Consider the following 13,632-nt stretch of genomic DNA (forward strand, 5'->3'; position numbering starts at 1 on the left):
CTTGAATTATTTTTTGCTCTGTTGGCCCCTTGTAATTTGCATCTCTCTCCTTATAACAATTTACTGGACTGATATATTGCCAGTGATAATGCTTTCCTAAGCAGAAATAACAACCTAAAGTTACCACCTGTCTTGATACGGGAATAATTATTCCTATAATGCAAAAGGCCCTCAATTACACAGGTTAAACTAGAACTTATGGCCACTATAAATTAATCAAAATGAAAGGAAAAACCCACAAAAGTCCATCTAATAAAAATATAAAAGAAAAATGTTCTCTTCAGGTGTTGCAACTTCCTTACAAATAAATATAATATATTGTTTGAGGATGGGGTGTATAATGTATGTAGTTATATAAGCATGAATTTGAGCTGGTTGAAAACATTTCAACAAAGCAGTTTTCCATGGGAAAATGATGTTTCGGCAATATTGAAATGTTTCCTGGCAACTGTTAATTTCAATGAAATTTGACTGAAAAGTTTTGAAACAATTCATAGCATTTTGTGTCAACTTTTTTATTTTTATTTTTACTTCTATATTGTGTATATTATATTTACATATAATATTTACTATTATATTATTATGTTTCAATATTATCAGAACATTTCAGCATAATAAGGTCATTTACATGTTTCTCAATTTAAATATTTCAGAACTTTCATTCCATTTTCCAACCAACTCTACACACACACACACACACACACACAAGTACGTGTATGCATACACACTGACACTGTATTATATATGTGTGAGTATGTGTGTAGATAGAAAGATAATATGCATCTGTAAAGATATAGCTACACATACGTGTAAAGGATGAGATCACCTACTATTTCAAGAAAACAACGAGGAGTCCAGTGGCACCTTAAAGACTAACAGATTTATCTGGACATAAACTTTCATGGGTAAAAACCACTTCTTCAGATGCATGGAGTGAAAATTACAGATACAAAGAAATATACTGGCACATAAAGAGAAGGGAGTTACCTTACAAGTGGCTAACCAGTGATGACAAGGCCAATTCAATCTGGGTGGATGTGGTCCACTCCCAATAATTGATGAGGAGGTGTCAGTACCAAGAGAGGGAAAATTGCTTTTGCAGCCACTCCCAGTCCCTATTCAAGCCCAAATTAATGGTGTTAAGTTTGCAAATGAATTGTAGCTCTGCAGTTTCTCTTTGAAATCTGTTTTTGAAGTTTTTTTGTTGCAGGGTGACTACTTTTAAATCTATTATTGAATGTCCAGGGAGACTGAAGTGTTCTCCTACTGGCTTTTATATGTTACCATTCCTGATGTCTGATTTGTGTCCATTCATTCTTTTATGTAGAGACTGTCCGGTTTGGCCAATGTACATGGCAGAGGGGCATTGCAGGGGTGAGGTGAGAAATCAGAGTGGCTGGACTCTGCTCCCCAGTGGTGAAAAGGCCTGGGCAACTTCCCTTGGTTCCCAGCAGGGAATGGGTAGGGGAAAAGGCTTGGGTGGTTTCCCCCGGCTCTCAAAGGGGAATGGGTAGGAGAGAAGCCCCAGGCGGCTTCCCCCCACTTCCAGTGGGGAGCAGCCTGTCCAAAGGCCATGAGCTTGTGAGGCAGCCAGGCTCCTAGCAGGGAACTGCCAGCGTAGCTGAGACCAGGCTCTCAGCTCCAACAGTGCCCTTCTTAGGTCAGTGGAAGCACTGCTGGTGAGGACACACACCACTGACTCAAGGAGGGTAGTGTGGACATGCACCACCTCAGTAATTACAGACCTAATAAAGGTCGACTAAGGGTATGTCTTAACTAGCAACATTAAAAGCGCTGTCGCGGTAGCACTTTAACATGGCTGTGTAGTCACGGCACCAGCACTGGGAGAGAGCTCTCCCAGCACTGTAAAAAAACCACCCCCATGCAGGGAGTAGCTCCCAGCACTGGAAGCCGCTGGCACATTGTCTACACTGCCATTTTACAGAGCTGAAACTTGCAGCGCTCGGGGGGGGTGTTTTTTCACACCCCTGAGCGAGAAAGTTGCAGTGCTGTAAAGTGGCTGTGTAGACAAGGCCTTTAGGGTATGTCTACAGCACAAACCTAACTCTTAATTTGTCCTTTCCCTATTTTAGCCTCAGATCCTACACCGTGTAGACTGATGCTTGCTGTATTAGTGATATTATCACTGCTAACCTTTTTAGTGAAAATTGAAGCAAAGAACGCATTTAACAGTTTTGCAATGGCTGCATTTTCTATTATTTTCTTTCCCTCCTCATTGAGTAATGGCTTTTGCCTGTCTTTGGTCTTCCTCTTGCTCCTAAGTATTTGCCAACATGTTTTCTTGTTACCCTTTATGTCCCTAGCTAATTTAATCTCATTGTGTGCTTTGGCCTTTCTACTTTTATCCTTCAGCAATTGTGTTGTTATGTTTATATTCATCCTCTGTAATTTGACCTAGTTTCCATTAGTTCTATCTAGTTTTCCATTTTTATTAGAGTTGATGTGTGGATATTTACTTTGTCAACATTGCATGTCAAAATATACAATCTGTGTTTTAATAGTTAGAAAGGTTTACCTTTTTGAATCTGTCTACTGTCAAATAATTATTGTCTGACCCTGCCCCCACAGACATTATTGTCTGCCCCCACAGTTTCCTGCGACTGTGAAAATTTAAATAGATAAAAAATGTAAAAACTTAAAAATAAACATTGATATTATCTACTGAAATTTATAAAAATCCAATTCTGCCAAGCCTATTTAGAAAACTGCGTACATGAATTGGCTGGCCAAACATGATACACGTGAATATAATCAGACAGGGAGATGAATGAACATGTAGCACTGCAAACATAAATCTGCAAGTTAAAGCAGCTTTAATCAATCTAGATGAGCAAAAGGGTAGTTCTGAAAACTGAAATTACAACTTTCACATTTAATGTGAATTTACTTGCTTTAAATCATTACACAAAGCATAGGACCATATCATTTCTTTAGGAAAAAGGGTGTGTGAAAACATTAGAAAATGTTTTTAAAAGCACTAAGGCAATGTTTTAAAAAGCATTCAAAAGAATACTGGATGAAAAACAGAAACCATTTTTTCAAAGTGGATTCAAGTGTTTATGTTACAGATATTTTTTGCAAACATTTATTTAATATTATATAAATTATCAACCAAATCAATAATCAAATAAGATTTTAATGTGAGAAGAACATAGTTTTATCTGATGTTTAATCACATAGATATTAGTATTTTTCAGTCACTAAAAATTCTGGAAAGCAGCTTTGTCCCCTTACAAAAAACACACAAAGTGTGGTCTGGAGAATCAGATAGTACCTTCATTATACAGAAGTGGCAAAAAGTCAGATCATACAGGTCTTCTATAACTATCTTCTGATGTTGGCTTTCCAATTCTATTTTAAAGCTACACTCATTTTTTAGCACTGTCATTAATTACGGTACTGTATTCTGTATTGATTACTTTACTAAAGGATTTCAGATTTAACAAATGAATGGCTGGAGTGCTTCAAATAGCAAATACTTGCGCTATGAGCACGTTATTCTTGATGACTGATAGCAGGGGATACAGGCAGCCACAGGATGGGACTCTGCCACATTCTCCTTTTAGCTCTGCCTTGTTAAGCTCACTTGTACCATTGACATGTTTGTGGCGTGTGCCTCCCCTAAGCAGAAGTGACTACTTTCTTGAATTGTGCCAAACTGCCTGTCAATATTTTGGACAGTTATCCAGGCTAAACCCATCTGGGCCTATAAGGTGTTAAGGCCCCAGCTCTGGGCCTGAGACTGAGTCAGATGATCAAGGATCATGTGAGAGAAGCCTGGAAGCAGGGCCTACTATAAGAAGGGCAGCATATTGAACAGCAACTGCGACCTGCAGGGAGCAAGAGACACAGTGGAGTTCTGGATTAGAACTGTGCTAGGGCTGGAGAGAGCCAAGTAGTGGGAGGAACAGGGGAAGAACCTAGGTTCCTGCACTCAGCTAGTGGGACCTGGGCTTTCAGGGACAGCGTGACTAGGATAGGAACTGCTTGTACCTAGTGAACTGTTTATTTCTTGTTATGTCTCATTAAACCAGACCCCAAAAGGTTGTGTGGGGAGGACAGGCATTATTTGAAATGTGTGCATTTACTGAAGACCCACAGAGGAAACTGAGGCCAGGATGACTAGGTGCCAGGATAGGTTAGCCTGACCCTCTGATACCATCCAACTCATTTAGCAAGTCTCTTGAGTGGATAAGGCCCCAGGACACTCATGCAACAGCCAGGAGGATACCCAGTTTGTCTTCAAGTCCTGGCAGGAGTTATCCCCTAAAGCAACATTTGAATCCTGAAAAGAGTTTACATTAACTCTCATGCCATCTGGTCTTCAGCATCATCTCCCTGACATATGTTAGTTAAAGGAGACAAGTGTGTGGCATTCCATTTACATATACTGGTTTTGTTGAACTCCTGAGGGTTAGCATAAGCCTAAGTAAACTGCCTGGTTTACTTGTTTACAATTATTAAATGCATATTTTAATGGGAAATACCAATGGGTAGAAGAAAGAGGGCCACCTCTGGCAGAAAAACATACTGGAGTATGGCCCTGGGGAAGACAACTGTACCTGCATGTTCTTCCCAAGTCACTCGGTCAATGAGAGGGAGGGTGTATGGGTCCCAGGGCCAACAGAGATCTGATGATTCACTAGAGGCTCAGAGACCCTGTTCCTCTGCACCTGCTACGGACACCCTGCTTACCCTCCAGTCAAGCTCCCCTGCTATTGGGATCCTCTGTCATGGGGCAGTTCCCCAACACAGAGGAAGATGCCCCTGATGGTGGGATCACCAATCAAAAGACAGGCACGCAGATACCACAGCGGTGGGCATGGTGTGAGAATTACAATAGTTAAGGGAGTTTGTGGACAAGTGAATGTAAACTGAGTACGCATTAGATGGATTTATTGCTGGTGCCACAGATACAAGATGGGGAGAAGAGGAGGGGAAAGGAAAGACAAGTGTTACACGTTCTGACACAGACCTTCCCCTTCTTACAAACAGGAAGGCTCTTCTACATTTTGAGCACAGAGAGGATATAGCTAGTCCACCTTCACGTGAGACAGGGAGATCTGAGTGGGAAGGGTCCCCTGTCTTCCGCAAGCGCATGGTGTGATGTGATTACATTACATTGTTTCCAGTAATAGTGGTAGATTTTTGAGGCAAGCAGGAGACTTACTGCACGCATACTTAGACACAGGCAATATTTAATGGTAAGATAATTACCTGCCACCCTTAGAATAATTAGGGACATTATTACAGAACTGTCATCTCCTGAATACACTGAAGAAAACCTAACCCAAGTTCTTCTTGGCCCTCTTTTTACGACCCACATGATCTTGACCAAAGAATAATCCAGAGTAAATGAGTGCAAAACTGTCAGGAAATAGAAAACCCTCTCACTACAAGCAAAGAACTTAATATGCACTCACATAAATTCTGATTAAGCTGCAAATTTCCCTAATAATCTATCATTCAACATCAAAAAAGTCCTATTCCTGAAATTCTACAAACATCATTTGTCTTAGTCTCTGCATTGGGTGCAAAATTGGATTGTAAATTTGATAAACATCACAAACTTTGTACCATGGTCATCCTTAAAAATACTTACCAATTTTGCCTTATATAAATATTAGATGAGGTCACCTCAGTGTTTGCAGATTTCCCTGTACATTACATATATTTATTTAAGACAAAGTCGGAAAGTTTTGCATATTTTTTTGGTTTTCAAAGGGTGATCATTGTACAGTCACAGACCTATAATAACAGTAACAATATATTCAGTGAAACATTTAAGTTTGAAATGATCCACATCATTTTTTGGGCTCCCCACAGGAGTAAATGGACGAAATTATATGGGCTGGGTTATGCAGGAGGTCAGAGAAAATGATTATAATGGGCCCTTCTGGGCTTAAAAGTCTGCGGATTTTAGAGGTAAATGCTAGCACTAACATGGATATTTTTTAAAAAATCCTCAGGAATTGAAGTCTTAGTTAAAAGTCTTATTTACTGATATTTCATTTCTAGATTTTCATCCTATTTTAATCCTCTACAAATACTTTTACGATCAGATCATGACTGAGGGGCATTAGCTTGAATCAAGTGGCAACCTCCCTCCTAGAGGTCAGTGCAGCATGCTTTCTCCTCCAGGCCACGTCAGCTTGGCTGGCTGGAGCAGAGGAGGGTTGAGCACATGGCCTAGCCTTCTCCCTCATCCACCTGGTCTTTCCCTAGAAAGTGCTAGGGTAAAGTAGTCTCTCAGTCTGTAGAGGACAGAGGGTGCAATGTTGATTCATCTCTGAATGGTGGCATAATTTTGCACAGGGTGGGGCAGGGGGAGGAGGGGGAAGCACCTTGCAACACCACCCCATAATGGTATTTAATCATCTCTTCTTTGAACTGCAACGTAAAGGGACATATGACAAATGGGAACAAGACTGATATTTCTCATTACTAATTCACTTATTAAGGCCCCTAATGAATGAGAAAGAGAGTACTGCATATTCATTATGAAAGTCAGACACAAGACACTTTAGTCTTTAGATTTATTTATAGTTAATAGTAGAGACAGTGTGTGTGTGTGTGTGTGTGGGAGCTCTCTCGAATCAAACCAAATTTTAAGCTCGGAGTTCATAGAATCATAGAATATCAGGGTTAGAAGAGACCTCAGGAGGTCATCTAGTCCAAGCCCCTACTCAAAGCAGGACCAATCCCCAATTTTTGCCCCAGATCCCAAATGGCCCCCTCAAGGACTGAACTCACAACCCTGGGTTTAGCAGGCCAATGCTCAAACCACTGAGCTATCCCTCCCTCCCCTCCCCAGTTGCTTACACATTTTTTTCTATTTTTAACTTGTGGAATCCTGCTGGGACTGGAACCAGAACTGTGACCCACAGCAAGAAGTGCATTTCTGAGGTATGTCTAGCCACAACCAGAAGTAGTGATGGAAGACATGAGACAGCACCTCTTCTCATGACTCTTCCAGTTTGCAGACTCAGGAATTTGGACAGCTGAAATAAGCACCTGCTTATCCAAACTGCACCTTGATGCCAAACATTGGCCTACCTGGGGGTTGGGTTTTTTTTAGAATTTGGTCCAGTTTATGTATATCTTGGTGCAACTGTATCAATATTGAGACTACGTTCTGCTGGTTTCTTCATCTTTCTCTGAAAGATTTTCAAGAGACGTTTGCCAAAAATAGTCCTCGCTAGGAGAGGCTGTGTTAGCTGTTTGTTTCAAATATTCCAGCTTAGTTGTTTTAGCTCCTATAATGGCTTTGAGCCTATGGCTTCCCATGGTTATAACCACTCCTGAATGCAGTCTGTAAACAGGCCACCACCCACCTTCTTATAGAAAAACATGCAGTAAAGCTTTTAGAAAGTTCAGTGAAATCCATCCTCAGCAGAACTATTCTGAACTATTTGTCACTTGATACTTTGAAAGCATCAAGTCTTCCGTGTGTATTTTAAGAATTCCTTTTATGAACGAAGCTATAAAACTAGTTCTCTTCTTGATCCGCTTAGCTTAAAACACATTCTTCTGTATTTTCCCCTTAATAAAAACTGATTGGTAGTGTCCTCAAGTGGTGAGCTAAGACGACTTATGTTGTTGACTTTGTTGTCTTGTCCTAATAGGTTGGAAATTACAATTTTTATCAATGTTGCCATTATTTCAAAGAATAAAAAAAATGTGGTTTTTTTTCCTCTCCTAGATAGAGAACAGCTATCTTGTAGAAAAGTATCCACAGATTTGATACCATTGTAATAGTACAGAACAGCTATTTCTTTTTTAGAGTCAGTGACAATATGTCTAAACAACATGCATGATAGGACATACTGTTAAAGGCTCTCATCTCTCAACTCTGCCATGATATATCATGCTGCATCAAAGAATAAAACATCCCACTGCTTATCTTTTTGAGTGTCCAGCTCTAATTCACAACACATTCCACTTTTATTTATATTTGCTTCTTTCTTCCTGCCTACCAAGCCCTTAAAATTAATATTCAGTGCAGTGATCCAAAATGTTTATTTTTATAGTGTGTTTATTTCACGTTCTCATACAGACTGACATATTGCTGGTAGAGCAAGGGTCAGATTATTATGGTCAATAAAACAGTATGAGAGCCTTACTGCTCCCTGTGGTAGGGGATTAAATATCTAATAGGCAAGGATGTCCAGGCAAGATAATATGTAATCTGTCTCCAACTACAGTGACTTTATATTGACAGTGTTCCTAAATTTTTAGCACTTACTATCCTTATTTTCTGAGGAACAGAAGCAAGTGATGTCTTATTGTATTTTATAATCATCCATAAATACCACAGTTTTGAAGGGACAGTTCAAGAGCTGTTTACTCTAAAGGTCATTTAATTTTTAGACTGCAAGTTGTGCAGTTGCTTAGAGTGACAGGAATTCAGGGTTGTATAAATACAGCATTTCTTACTATATACAGTTCTGATAACACTAGCTTTAGCAACAGTTCCAAAATGGTTTCTATTAGAAGCCCCTGTTTTCACAGTCACAACTTTCATCTTTTGATCTGACATTTTCCATATTGGCGCTCTGTCTGGAGGTGACATTTTTTGTTAAAGTTTGAACAAATTTCCTTCAAATCATTTCTGAGTACTGAAACTAGAGAAAACAAACAACAAAAAACCACCACAAAAACCCCACACACTTTACTTCATTTTAAAACAAAACCAACAGAAGTCCCACCGGAGAGGAAGAATAAACTGAGGTTTGAAATGTGAAATGTGGCCTGAAAATACTCTTAAGGACTAGCATCTTTGCACGGCTTGAGAAAAATTGCTATTTAACACAAATATAACATGAGAAAATTGCATACTAGAATGCTCACTTGAAAATTTCCTTAAGCCTACATGTGTACTTTTAAACGAGAGCTGGACAATTTTATTTCAGAGTTTATTAGATTAAAAATGCAATTTTGCTCACCCCAAATCTATTCACAAATTTGACATGAATAGTTTCAGCCATTCGCAATACAGGCAAAGGAGTAGGAGGGGATGCTCCTGCTGCCCACCCTAACTTATAAATTTTAGCCCAGTAGTTAGGGCACACACCTGGGATGTGAGAAAGACAGGTTCAAATTCACACTCGAACAGACCCCAAATGGATTTTTTTGTGTCACCAAAAAATCCAAAATCAGTCATATTTGATTTGATCCTCACAAAAAAAATACATTTGGAACTACCAAACTGAAAAAAAAGAGGAGTTATTTGTCCAGCTCTAGTTAAAACAGATGTGTTACCCATGTGCTCACATTTGTTTCAAACAGCTACAAGCTGCTGAAAGAAGCCAATTTGTTACCACTGAGCAAGCAGGGCATATTCAGCCATGGTGCAGAGAGGCTTCCACATAGTTTGGTATAATCTCTATGTCTGCACTGACAAGAAGTATCAGAGTTCAAGGCTGGAAGGGACCATCAGATCATCCAGTCTGTCTTACACAACACCAGCCACCAACACTACCCAGCACTCTCACACTAAACCCAACAACCCAAATTAGACCACAAGTACTACAGCCCTCAGAAGACATGCCACATGCAGAGAATAGGAGGAACCGAGGTGCACCAGTGCCTGAAGCCCCTGCAACGGCAGGGAATTGATTATATGAGATATACCCAGTTAACCCCAGCAGATGAGCAGCACCCCATGCTGCAGCAGAAAGGGAAAATACCCCAAGGTCACTGCCAATCTGACCTGAGAGAATATTCCTTCCCAACTCCACAATCTTGATCAGTTAGACCCTGAGCTTTGACAAAGAACCAACCCGCCAAGCACCTGAGAGAGAGAGAGAATGCTCAGTGCCACTTCAGAGCACTATCCTATCCTATCCAGTGTCCCATCTCCAGCTGTGGCCATTTCTGATGCTTCAAGAGGAAGGCGCTCAAAAACCAACTCAACAAACATTTACCATAGTGTGTGTGTGGCGGGGAATAATCCCTTCCTGACCTCTGCAAAAGGCCAGCTGAAACCCTGAAGCACAAATTTTTAGGAACATAAGACAAACCGGAAGGAATCAGCAAGGTTGCTGAACCCTGCCCCTCACCATCACAAGCAAACCTGTAATACAATACCACGCATAAATTTGTCCAACTCTTTCTTAAAACTAATTAAGTTGTTTGCTCCCACAACTCCTGTTGGGAGGCTGTTCTTGAACCTCACCCCTGATGGCTAGAAACGTTCTTCTAATTTCCAGCCTGAATTTGGTTCACAGTTAATTGGTCCCCATTTGTTCTTGTAGCAATATCATCCTTTAGCTAAAACAGCTCTTCACCCTTCCTGGTGTTTTCCACTTTGATGTATTTATAGGGAGCCATCATATCCCTTCTCTGCCTTTGATTTGCTAGGCTAAACAAGCCACGCTCTTCAAGTCTCCTTTCATAAAATAGGCCCTCCATTTCCTGGATTATCCAAATAACTCTTTTCTGCACCTGATCCAGTTTAAATTCATCTTTCTTCAACATGGGTGACTAGAATTCTGCACAGTATTCCAAATGAGGTCTTACCAGAGACTAGTACAATGTCATTAACACTTCTCTTTCTCTACTGGAAATGCCTCACCCAATACATCCTAGTATCATATTTGCCTTTTTCACAGCTTCATCACATGCGGGGCTCAGTCAAACTGTGACTGATCAAAACACCAGGTGTCTCTCCTCCACTGTCACCTCCAACTGATGAGTCCCCAGCTTGTCACAGATCTTATTATTATTAGATCCAAAATGCATGACTTTTCACTTCATATTATTGAATTTCCTCCTATTTCCAAAAAGAAAAGGAGTACTTGTGGCACCTTAGAGACTAACCAATTTATTTGAGCATAAGCTTTCGTGAGCTACAGCTCACTTCATCGGATGCAGTGAGATGTAGCTCACGAAAGCTTATGCTCAAATAAATTGGTTAGTCTCTAAGGTGCCACAAGTACTCCTTTTCTTTTTGCGAATACAGACTAACATGGCTGTTACTCTGAAGCCTCCTATTTCCGTCATTCAGGTCTTCAAGATCATTCAGATCTTCTTGTATAATATTCTGATCCTCCTCTGTATTGACAATGCCTCCCAACTTTGTGTTGTCAGCAAATTCCATTAGCACATTTCTACTTTTTGTTCCAAGGTCATTTTGATTAAGATTGGTCCCAAGACCAATCCCTGAGGAACTCCACTAGTAACCTCGCTCCAGTCCAATAATTCACCTTTTAGCACAACCTGTTGCCTCCTCCCATTTAACCAGTTCCTTATCCACCTTACAATTCTCATATTGATCCCCATCTTCTTGAGTAGAACTAATAATTTCCCATGTGGTACCATATCAAATGTTTTACTGAAGTCTAAGTATATTAGATCTACACTATTAGCTTTATTAAACTTGTAACCTCATCAATTGTCTTATCTAAAAAAAAATTAGTTATTTTCCTCAAAGAAGGAAATCTGGTTAGTCTGGCACAATCTACCTTTGGTAAACCCGTGTTGCATTACATCCCCCTTTCTTTTTACTTCCATGAATGCAATTATTCTGTCCTTCACATTTTGTTCTAAAACATTGCATACTACTGAGGTTAGACTAACAAGTCTGTAACTGTGCAGATCACTTTTGTCTTCTTTCTTATATATAGGTAAAACAACATTAGCTATTCTCCAGTGTTATTGAAAACTGAGGCAACATATTTGTTTAGTTTTGTGGCATACCTAGATTATCTTTAGTCTCCTTCCTCTCCATAATTTTCCTGGTCCATCCCACATAATTTAAGAGAAAATTATGTCTAAGGGTCAGACACTGACAGAAATAATTCCACTGGTTCCCGTGAAATAATCTCTCTTCCAGGTGGCTTTCTCAGTGCTTCAGTGACTAGACTGAGCAAAATTCAGTCCTCATTAAAAGTGGTGCAACTATTGACTTCTAATGTCATAGAATCATAGAATATCTAGTCCAACCCCCTGCTCAAAGCAGGACCAATCCCTCAGCTAAATCATCCCAGCCAGGGCTTTGTCAAGCCTATAATACGTCTATCATACGGGTGCCACAGCAGCACAAGATACAGTCCTGTATCTACGATGTTTCCTGCAGTGATGGAAAGAGCTTTTCCATCGTTGTAGGAATGCCAGTTCAGTGAATGATCATAGCTGGATGGAAACATTCTTCCATGAACCTTGCTGTGAATTCACACCCATGAGCGCCGTTGCTATGTCAACCTAACTTTTAAGTCGGAGACCCGGCCTTACAGTAGGATTGAACTTAATGCAGTGTCCCCATCATTCCATCAACCTGCAGTGCCTTCACCCTTCCATTTACTTCACAGCACTGGACTATGAACAACGCACCATGCTTAGCAGTCCCCACCAGTGGATCAGCACTGCTCTTTCTCATCCATTCCTAAGCAGCACAGAGACATTGGTGCATGCCTGATTAAGTGCACAGTTATGTAAGTGTTCATTGATTGGTCCAACAAGCTTACAAGACCCATAATCAGAATCTGTAAGTCCACCAACCCAGGAGCTCTTTTTAAAGGAGATTGCAAACACTGTAGCTGAATAGCTGAAGACTTTTGGTCCTTTTTATTCTTTAAGAATACCTAGTAAGTTAGAGGGGGCGGGAAAGTTAGTGCAGCATTCAGGTAGCACAGTTAAGAATACAAAAAAAAGCAGGCGATTAAGAGTGATATTTTCTACTAATTGCCATTTGTGCCTTTGAAAATCTACCCCTCAAAAGTTAAAGTTCTACCAGCAACATTGCTCTGGCTGCAGCACACAATGTTCTCTTTTCTTTTTCTAGTGAAATGTGTAGTCTGAAATAGGAACAGTTATGCCTTAAACAGATACCATAAAAAACAACAGAATGTGCAACACGCCTTTGTGAAGGCTGTCATTGTGAGGATAACTTTTGCACTTCCTGATCATGAGTTTAACTGTATAACCGTCACGTTGCATTAACACAGCTTTCTGCGTATAATTATAGCAGAGTGGCAGCTCTGCTATCATTAGGGTTGAGCATCGCTTTCTGTTTAAAGGACAGCTGTTCTTTAAAAGCCATGTGCTTTTTCAGATGGTCTTGAAATTTGCTGTGCTTCTTGGGGGGGGAAGGATAGAGTTAACAGTTCAAATATGCAATCATTTGAACAAGGAGCTCTCAAGATATATTGCCCCTTAAACAGAAGGTCAGCTGTTTCCATAAATTCAGGTGATTTCTTTGGGGTACACCTGGGACTCGAACTATAGCTCTAATCCTCCCCAAATCAGTCTCAGTCACTTGGGGATTTATCTCAACTAGTGCATGGCACCCACTGTCTGTCTGGGGAAGCAATAGTGAAAAAGTTACTGGGGGGAAATTTGTAACTCCATGTTAGTAGACACTAAAATGCATAAAAGAATGAAATGTGCAAACGCAACAAGACTAGGGCTCAGTTGAAGCCAGACGGTTTGCAGTCAGTGTTGTCTCACTCTAACTAGATGGCTCAAGGGGATTTGCTGTGGTTACTGAACCTGAGCTGCACCCAAACAGTATGACTGCAGGTAGGCATATCCAGGGCCGGCTCTAGGTTTTTTGCACCCCAAGCAAAAAATTTGCTGCCCCAAGCTCCAAGAGCGCAACTGCCCAAGGGA

At 40.4% G+C, this 13,632-nt stretch overlaps 1 protein-coding gene across 3 annotated transcripts in view; it reads right to left on the reverse strand.

The window, feature by feature from the left end:
* The window catches only part of NAALADL2 (N-acetylated alpha-linked acidic dipeptidase like 2), an 882,142-nt gene that overhangs the window by 378,790 nt on the left and 489,720 nt on the right, over positions 1–13,632 (reverse strand). The gene's annotated exons all lie outside the window — the stretch shown is intronic.

Source organism: Chelonia mydas, chromosome 9 (genome assembly GCF_015237465.2).
Source record: "Chelonia mydas isolate rCheMyd1 chromosome 9, rCheMyd1.pri.v2, whole genome shotgun sequence".
Lineage (NCBI taxonomy): Eukaryota > Metazoa > Chordata > Testudines > Cheloniidae > Chelonia > Chelonia mydas.